Source organism: Ixodes scapularis, unplaced genomic scaffold (genome assembly GCF_016920785.2).
Source record: "Ixodes scapularis isolate PalLabHiFi unplaced genomic scaffold, ASM1692078v2 PGA_scaffold2__306_contigs__length_199485367, whole genome shotgun sequence".
NCBI lineage: Eukaryota > Metazoa > Arthropoda > Arachnida > Ixodida > Ixodidae > Ixodes > Ixodes scapularis.
The window spans coordinates 160,417,634-160,427,274 of record NW_024609857.1 but is presented as its reverse complement, the minus strand read 5'-3'; the positions used below and the strand labels follow the sequence as shown (position 1 = coordinate 160,427,274).

Sequence of the window (9,641 nt, the reverse complement as noted above, 5' to 3'; positions counted from 1 at the left end):
TTTAAAGTTTGCCGTCGGTGTCGATGCTGTTCCATCGTCGCTAGAATAGGAAAAAAAGTTAATTGTATTATTCGTCAGCAGCTTAAACAAAGCGCGAACTGGAAGGTAAGAAACGCCACTAACCTGTATGGACGCACAAGTCACACCCAGATCGCGCAGTACTCCGCCTCGTACGGCTTCGAAGGGACGATGTATACTACGTGCCGTGCGCGATCTTCGACGTACTGTTGCAGCCGACCACGCAGCAATTGTTGCGGCTTTCTTGGTGCGCAATAGCCATCTCAGAAATTACAGCGCTAACCCACCACAACGCAGAACCAACGCAGCGACTGGCAGAAGCTCCCCGATTCAATGGACCCGTTTGCCGCTAGGGGCGCCCTGGTCGGGGCTTGAATTAGATGCGCACGGTTCCTATAGCCTCCTCTATGCGGAGAAAGCCTGGCGCGTCGCGAAAAGAGGCGGCCGCCGAAAATGGGAAAGGAGGGACGGGGAATCGGGGGCGGGGGGGAGATTTCCTGCTAGCGCCACAAAAAAGCGAGCGGCCAAACGCAGAAACAATTTTTTTTTCCTCTTTTCTTTTTGGTATCGTGGAGAGGAGGAACTCAACGTCAACCCTTTCCCGTTCCTCCCTGCGTCCGCATCTCCGCAACGGTCTTTGAACGGTCGCGGCCGTCGGTTTTGTTTAGTCAAAACTGCATGGTTCTTCCGCGGCATGATACGATGGTCCGACGATGACGCATTCCGCTGGCACGCCGACAACTCCGCCGACGTTACCGGCATGGTGCATTGTTGCCAGCGCCCTTTCGAATCGCCGCAGCCGTTGCTCCCGGAGTACGAAAACGACGGTGACGAAAACACGAAAACAAACGTGGTTCAAGGACCGGCCGCTGCACGACCTAAGCGCTCGCACACTATCTCTGCCCTTTCTGCTCTGCGCTACCATATTTGTCACCGTTCCGCGCGCTCCTCCTCTCATTTTTGCCGCGGCCGCGTGCCCTATGGCTCCGTCGTCGATGTGTTAGGCTTTCTCCGTATAGAGAATCGGCTATGTTACAGGATACTCACGCCTTCTCTGCCTTATGAAGCAGTCACTGTGCAACTGCGTTTTTCTACACTGCGACGTAACCGGCCGGCCGTACCGAATTGCGGATTTCCGAGGAAAACTGCAACGACTGCAAATCCTCGGCGATGCAGCGTACGTTTTTCGGCGCCTATCAAATCAACCGCGTGTGACGTCGCCACCTTCCACTCGGCGACAATGATGATGAACCGGCTGCTCGCCGCCAAGAAACTCACCGTCAAAGGCAAGCGATGTATCCTAATCGACCCGAATAACTCGGAAATCTGTCTAAAACTTCACTGGGTACCTTATCACGTTCCCGATGACACAGTTCGCCGAGCACTTGAGTAATATGGCAAAGTGCACGAAGTAATCCGCGAGACGTGGAGGCCCCAAGGTTTTCAAGGAGTCCAGTCAACAAGAAGGCTCGTCCTGGCGTCAGTAACGAGAGCGTCCTTCATAAACTTCGTTTCTTCGGCGGCTCTGCACTAGCACCGAACGAGCCCCTCTCTGCCTCTGGTGTAAGAAAACCGGCCACACATCCGAAAGGACTGCCGCGTCCCCGCTGTGGCGATTGCCACCGCTACGGCCACACAAGAGAGAACTGCGACAAATCTTGTGTGGTGGCAACGGCCGGACCACCTGCGGATGAGACCACCGATCTCATTATGGATGAAGCCGAGCTAGCTGCCACTGCGAACGCCTTCGAAAGGACGCATCGTGCTGCGCCGAGGATTGCCGAAACGCCGACGTCTGGAACCAGGGAACCTTCTCCACGGGTCGAACTCCCCTCGGACGCTCCCTTTGGGGAGCCACAGCAAGGCGGCATGGAGACGCAATGCCTGGTGAAACGTCGCGGCAAACATCCGAGGTACCAGAGCCAGACGGTGGGTCTTCAGACGACGAAATGCGGGACGAAGTTAAGCTAGTGGGGTCCGCTACACCAAGCAAGCGACCGCACGAGCAAGACCAAAGCTCTGCGAAAGAGGAAGACGGAGCATAGTTGTAAACCTGAGGCTGGGAATACGGACAAGGGACAAACACAGAACGATACGGTATGCCGACCTAACAGCGTCCGAAACTGGCCACGTCAAGACACGGACGGCGCAAGCCGCCCATCTCCGTGCTGCCCAGGACAACCGCCGCGAAAAAACGGTTTAACGTAATAACCCTAAATTGCATCAGCCTAATTAGGGAGTTTTTTTGGACCGCATTTCCCTCTCCGCTTAGCCCTCCGCAACGAGGAAGCCGCTACTGCTCCTGCGCGCCGATGGCCTTGACTGTAGAATTCCGGCTATTGTAGCGGCCCGTACGAAAATGTCAGATCGGAGCGGTTCAAGTTCGGATCCGCGCGGTTCCAAACTTATGGACAATTCAGATCCGCGCGAATCCGATCTGGTACCGCGCGGTTCTGGGTGTAACCAGTCGTTTCCGGTGAGACGCAACGCACTGGAACCACACGGTGATGGGTGGATCCGATCCGTTCTCCTTTGTTCCAGTGGGGTCCGCTCCCAGCCAGCGGGCGCGCACATGCGTGGCTGGAGGGGGGGGAGGGGGGAAGGGGGGGGGGGGGGGAGTCAGCGGGGAACTTTCGCTTCGCTTTCTTCCTCGCGGTCTCTCTCACGTCACGTGTTAGGGACAGGCGCATCAGCTATCTAGGCGCTGCGAGCGGGCATTCTCCTCGCCTGCGCCTCGCTTTGTTTGTAGCAGTCGGCGGCAGCGGGTCTTGGGTCTTCTCCGCTTTTTTTCGGGCTGTCGGCCGGCACTCGCCCTACGGCGACGTTCGCGCTGCGGCCTCGTCCTCGGCTTTGAATCTTCTACAAAGGCAAGAGGTAAAACTTCTTGCTCCCCCACAGAGGCGCTTGCCTCCGCGACTTTTCTTAAATTTATCGCGATTACTGGGCTAGGAATAACCCTGCCCAACCTAAGTATTTGAATGACAGATTCGGAAACCCGTAAACTCAAGGCATGCCGAGGGCCTGATATTTAAGTAAATGCCCTAGACTTAAGTTCTACCTTTGTGTGCATGGTCAGTTCAGCCAAACAAACAAGCAAAGAATGACATTCCGTAGCACTCAGCAGAAGGCCCCTTATGCATACAATAGGCTCGGCCGTCCCAGTTGAGGGTATGGAATATTTTATATGTTCCCCCTAATCCTTTCATATAGTATGAAGCTGCCGACCCATTGCACTTTGGCTCGGCATCTGGATGCGCTTGGTGCTGGTGTGTTTGGGGACAATGCTTTGACAACTCGGATACCGCTTGCCCGCCGGAACTTCCCGATGTGCTCAACACTATACTGTGCTTGTGCGTGCTGTGTGTGTGTTCTGTGCACCGTGTTTAATGACGACGCCTGGACGACCGTGTGCGCAGCCGAACTTCCCGCTGCGCTCACCACTGGACTCTTCAAAAGAATTTCGCGCGATGCCTTTAGCCGTTACAAGCTAGATCGTCGCGATTTCAGACCCAGGAAGTTCCGCCTGGGTCTGAAATTGAGGCACTGGTTCGTATCCCGGTTGGTACCGCAAGGTACCAGTGGCTCTGCAGCGCCACTGGAACCAGCCGGTTCCGCCTGGATCTGAAGTTGGGGCACCAGTTTCTATCCCGACTGGAACCGCGCGGTTCCAGACGCGCGGAACCGGCATTTTTTCATTCCGGCCTGTGTCAGTCATTTTTGTGCGGGGGGTTACGGAGAGCGTTGCGGGACAGCGAAAACGATCTACGAAAACTCCCTATTGTTCGGCAAAGAAAACAATGGCTACTCAAGGAACTACTGAAAAGAAATGCCGATATTGTGTTCTTACAAAAGACGAACCTCGCCACCGATTTACTGGTACAAATAATGGCCTTTTTTGCGAGAGAAACTTCTACCTTTTCATTCTAACGCTGTCGCGCACAGCGGGGGAGAGGCTATTCTCATTCGAAAAGATAAACCTTTCACACTACTTCCTGAGTGGGAAAGTGATAAAAGTGAACGGATCTGAGCAGTAAGTCTGCTCTTTCACGGTGATATATTTAAAGGAGCGATGCAACAATTTTTGTACTTTGCGAAAATACCGTTTAGAACAGATCCCTGACGTTAATGACCTATGAAACACGCGTTCCTTTTTCACTTCACGCAATAGAAGTCCCAGAAACAAATTTAAGAAAAACGAGCAGCGTTCACCCCCTCAACTCGCAGCCAGAACAAGCGGCCACGCGATCTGGAGCCGATTATATGCCGCCAATATGATCATAGCCACGCGCTGGGGTTGGCAAAGCACAGGACACGCGCTGAGTTCCAGACATTGTTATGGCTCGGCTATTGTCGTCGTTGCAGCGATTGGACGCGGGCGACTACCCGAATGCTTCTCGAGCTAGTAATTATCACGAACCCAAATCGAGTGCCCACGCAGGGCTCGGGTCCAATCTATGAACCGCATTCAAATATCGTCACTTGGGTGTTCTGCGATCCCCACGTTACGTCATCAAATTTTGCAAAGGAGAGATTGAACGAAAATAATTGCTTTTGTTTCACCGCAACAAAGAAGTTTCTTGGCCAGTGGCGTTGCGTGCGAGTATCCTTGAGTCCCACTAGTGCCAGTAAGCTCGTGTATAGTGAAAAACATTCCAAATGAATATCGTTGCACAGCTCCTTTAAACGTGTTTGCACGCACCGAATGCTCTAGTCGACCGTGAATCTTTCTTTTTCAATTTACGGGAATATAGAACGCCCTCAAAGACGATACTGGTGGGAAACTTCAATTGTGTTTCGAAGGCACGAGATGGCTCCAACGGACTAAAATCAGACTCCAGCGTCGAAGAGTTAAATAAATTGCTGCGGGATTTCGATCTTCATGATGTGACAGAGGTGGCGGCCGCACCAGGCCGCGACAAGTGCTTGCCCATTGGCAAGGCACTTGTCACGCCCGTCTCGATCGGATGTGCGCTTCAAGTTAATGCGTGGCGACTGCTGACGCATACACGGTTACCCCTGTTGCTTTCTCTGACCCGCTGTCTAAAAAGAAAAAAAAAAGCTTGGAGTTGGAGCGTCTGGAAAATTAATGGAAGTCTTTTAGAGAATGAGCCCTTAATTAAACAAATAAAGGAAGCTCTCCGGGATGCAAGCGAAGTGGGCGTGGTAGACGCCGTCAGCTGGGAATTTCTCAAAGAAGAGGTAAAGTTAATTACTCTCCGGTTCAGCCAAGAAAAGGCTGCACGAACGTGAGCAGAGAGACGCTCTGTTAAGTAACGAAGGATTTTGTTGGTAATAAGTAAGATTTGTTTTAGAAAAGTTAATCTTCCTATAGTTGCGTCGGCATTGTTTTTTTTTTTTTTATCAGCCTATGTTTGTGTCGGCATTCTTGGGCGTTTGCTCGCAGACCCGCGGCAGGGGGTACGCTCGCGCCGGGATAGCATGAACGGGGAGCACTGGCGGGGAGTCGTCTTCCGCCTCCACGCACGGGGTCTTCGAGCAGCCGCGGGGCTCGGTGGAGAAGAGTCGGACCCCGCGGTCATTAAGAAACGGATTCTGTTTCAGTTTGGGGCGCCGGAACACCCGTGTCTCGGGCTTCTGCCCGCACTTGTGGCTTTTAAGCGGGTGTGCTTGTGTCCGGTGTATTTCGCCGCTTAATGTCGAAACTTTGCTTTTAATCGACGCAATAACTTAACTGGGTGGCGCCAGCCAGGCGGCGGGGAAAGCATGTAGTGACTCTACAAGGAATTTGGGGTGTCGGAGGGGGATCACGTTGACAGCTCGCTGATCATTGGGTAAGAGCTTACCACGTGACAATGGGAAAATTTGAAGTGATTGGTCCGTCTCTGGAGGGAAAGGAGGCCCCTACGAGTCTAGAAAAGGGGTCCCAGAGGATTCGCGGGGGATTCGGCTCTTGAGACTGGGGACTAATGTATGGGTTTTAATTTAGGGAATTTTGTAATGTAAATTACTGTTGAGTTCTTGTCGTTTTGTTTTGATATAAACGTGGCCACATATAAACCAAACAACGTCATAATGTGTCCAGCGGGATCAAACAACTTTTAGTTTTTTTGTTTTTTTTTTCTTATCCGATTTTCCGGGGGACTTCCATCGGGCGAACACCATCATCAGTCGTCACCATCCTGACCGGCGCCCTCCCTCGGAAAGTTGACTCGCTCCCTCAAAAATACTTCGCGAATTTTAGTTCCTGAAGGAAACCATACTCCCGGCGTGTTCGCGGAAGATATTCGTGAATGCAAATCGAGGCTGCTCTCAATTCTAGAGGAGTACCACCTGGGAGTGATGTTGCGATGTAGGCTGCAAGCGCTACAGCTCGAGGAAAAGCCGGTTAAAATTTGAAAAACTAAAGAATGTTTGCACGTGCTCCGCAATCAAATAGCATCGCTACTAGCTGGAGATGAGATTGTTCCGGAGCAAAGGCGAATAGAGAAAGAATTGGTCACCGCGTTCACAAAATTGCCTAGGGGAGGGCAAAAAAAATAAAAACAGGGTCTGTCTATGCAGATTGTTTGAAGTCATGCCTGAAATTCCTTCCGAGATCTCGGAAACAACAAACAGTGAAATCACAGGCAAAGAGGTTAAAGAGGCAGTTAAGGATCTCAAAGTCAGGAAGCCACCTAGCTAGAAGTAACGACTTAGGATCACTGTTTTATAAAAGTTCGCAGATCTGCTAATTCCGCTGCTTCGGTCCGTATAAGGATATTTTAAAACGTAATTTGCTGCCTCCGTTGATTCGACAAGCATTAACTGTGCTTATCCCGAAGAAAAACACTGCCTCCAGCGTTACGAGTGCAGACAATCTGAGACCGATCAGTCTACTGACCACAGACTACAAAATTATTGCGAAAATTCTTACCAAACGTCTGGAGGTGGGATTAAGTGGCATCGTAGGAGAGCACCAGCCCTACGGATTTAAAGGCGGATCCATAATTACAAACGCGCATACAATGAGCTAGAGTTACATGTGAGACAGCGGAGTACTGCAGGTAGACCTTAGCAGTGCGTTCGACAGAGTGTCGCACTTCTTTCTTTTTGCTCTTCTTGAACGATGCCGCCTAGGAGGAAGGTCCACAGAGCACATACAAATTTGCTACAAAGACAATACAACTCGGCTGTTTGTGAGCGGACAACAAACTGCCACGATAGAGGTCAAATCGTCAGTTCGGCAGGGATGCCCGATGTCGCCTTTGCTATTTGCTTTATGTTTAAAGCCTCTATGAAAATGAGTCATGAGCGATGTCAACAGTGATTTCCCTACACACACCCGAAGGGGGGGGGGGGGGGGGGGGGGGGGAGGGGGGTGTACATCCCCCCTTAGGGTGTGTGTGTTTTCTGAAGGCACCCACTTAATTCGCAACGACTCCTGTATTCTCAATGACCCCCCCTCCCCCCCCCCCCCCCCCCCCTAAAAATGTTTAGACATCCCCCTAATTTCGATTCCCTGGGAAACCCCTCGATGTCAATATTTGTGGTCCGAGCCGACCAAAATACTAGCCTATGCAGATAACGTTGCTTTGATCTGTTCGTCGAAACTAGAGCTGGAGCTGGCTGTGAATCATATAAAGGACTTTCGTAAGATATCAGGAGCAGCCATGAATACGTCTATATCGACCGGATCCTGGCTTGTCCTGTGGACGTCCAAACCAAAGGAATATATGGGCATAAAGTGGTCTTGCTCACTCGACAATTATATTGGTATTCAACAGGCGTAAGAGTACTTGCGTCATAAATTTAAACAAAGTTAACCGGAAAATGAACGAATGGTACGGAAGGTATTTTTCCTTTACAATAGAGCATTTTCTTAAATATCTTTTTTCTCGAGTGTATGGTACGCGGCACAAATCATACCATCCCGAAAAGTATAGAGATTCGTAAGCTCAACAGACTTTGTGCCACATTCATTTGGCAATCTTTATTTGAGCGAATGCGTAGAACCAATTTGTTTCTGAGCAGCCTGTTCAAAGGGGGGTTGAGGCTCATGAATCTAGAGTTAAAAATAGGTCCAACGCTTTCAGTTCTTCCGGGACCAGATTCATCCGGTGTCAACACGAGCACTAAAACGTCTACGGGGGCGGTACTTGTCCTCCTGCATAGTGGAGTACGGACGAAGCCTCTATAATAGTACCCGTACTCAGATTTTATAAAAAAATTAAAGAGGCGGTTGACTTCTTGCATACCGGGTTTTCCTGGGACTACCTAATCCAAGTGAACAGGAAAAATCTGTATTGGGATACTGTTGACCTAGTCATTCTGGCCCCATTATATCGTCCTACACAGGGAAATTCAGAAGGATCAAAAGTGTTAAAACATTGCGTAAATTTTCCTTAGAAACAAGCATCAAAGACTTCTTTGTAAAGTTTCACGTAGAAGTGCTGCCCGTTAAACATGGCCCGAGAGCAAAGGGCTCTTTGTAGCGTGGTCGGCCAATTGTGCACTGTGTCCCTTCCCGAAGACATTACAACATGTTTTTCTGTTCTGTACAAATGCGGAAATATTCTGGTCTGGACTTCGACATGCTTTTAGCATCAGTGCAGAGCTGAACTGGGACATCTTGAAATATCTTCAAGTTGAGGAAGGTAAAAATAAAAAAAAAGTCACAGCAGTGTTACTGCAGCTTGGGTTGCACGCCATTTTAAGATCCCGAATGTACCATACGCTGGTGCTAGAAAAGGGCAAACCTGCTTGCCACCCCTTTGTCGATGGCTTTGCATACACCGGTAGCCTCCTGGGGCCCTAAACTCGTGAAACACGAAGTTGGGGCCGAAGTTGAGGGAGCGCACCGAATGGACAATCACGATGATGACTTGGCGCTTTTGTCGCCAACATCCAATCGGCGCGCTCCGCGAACTTTCGGCCCGAACTTTGTGTTTCACGAGTTTAGGGCCCCTAGAACACACTGAAATGTCGGGTCTTTTGTCATGGCCGGCAATAGAACTCGCTTTAAAAAAAAAAAAAAAAAAAACTATATGCTGAAATTAAGCACTATACATTGTACAATCAGGGGTGGAAGCGGGCTAGAGCCTTTTGTAGCAGGGCTGGGAGCAGCAAAAGTCCCACTTTGGAGCAGTTTTGGAGCAGTAAAAGGCTCGCTTTAGAGCAGCTCGGGAGCAGCAAAAGTAAGTTTTGTAGCCGTAAAAATAGGTTTTGGAGCAGGTCACGGAGGTCGAACAGGTGTCTAAAAGTGATTTGTTGTTTCTAAATGTGAAAATGTAGCAAAAATATATGCATGCACATTCCAGAATAATTTTCAAGCAACATACATACATACCTTTCCATTTCTATTACATTGAAATGTGTAATATTGGCAATTTATGCAAAGGAAAGGCTTTGAGAACCATTCCGGCAGCAGGCAGAGTCATGATAGACTTTATATGGGAGGCCCCGACAATAAAAGCACAACTTGAGCCACGCCAGTACAAAAACGTCTATTTAATAGACCAATTGTAAACATATATCCAGAAAACTCAACCACTGCAAGGTGTCAGATAAGCTACCTTCGCCGACTACAGTTTTTGTTTAATAAAGAATACACATGTTCAATCACTGCTTAAAAAGCCCTATATCATGTTTAGTAACAAAATACAAGGCTAGTGACATCTGAGAAA

The 9,641-nt window shown here is 49.8% G+C and overlaps 1 pseudogene; it reads left to right on the top strand.

The window, feature by feature from the left end:
- Positions 1–1,465: 1,465 nt before the first annotated feature.
- LOC115309772 lies at positions 1,466–2,063 on the top strand (annotated as a pseudogene).
- Positions 2,064–9,641: the final 7,578 nt, after the last annotated feature.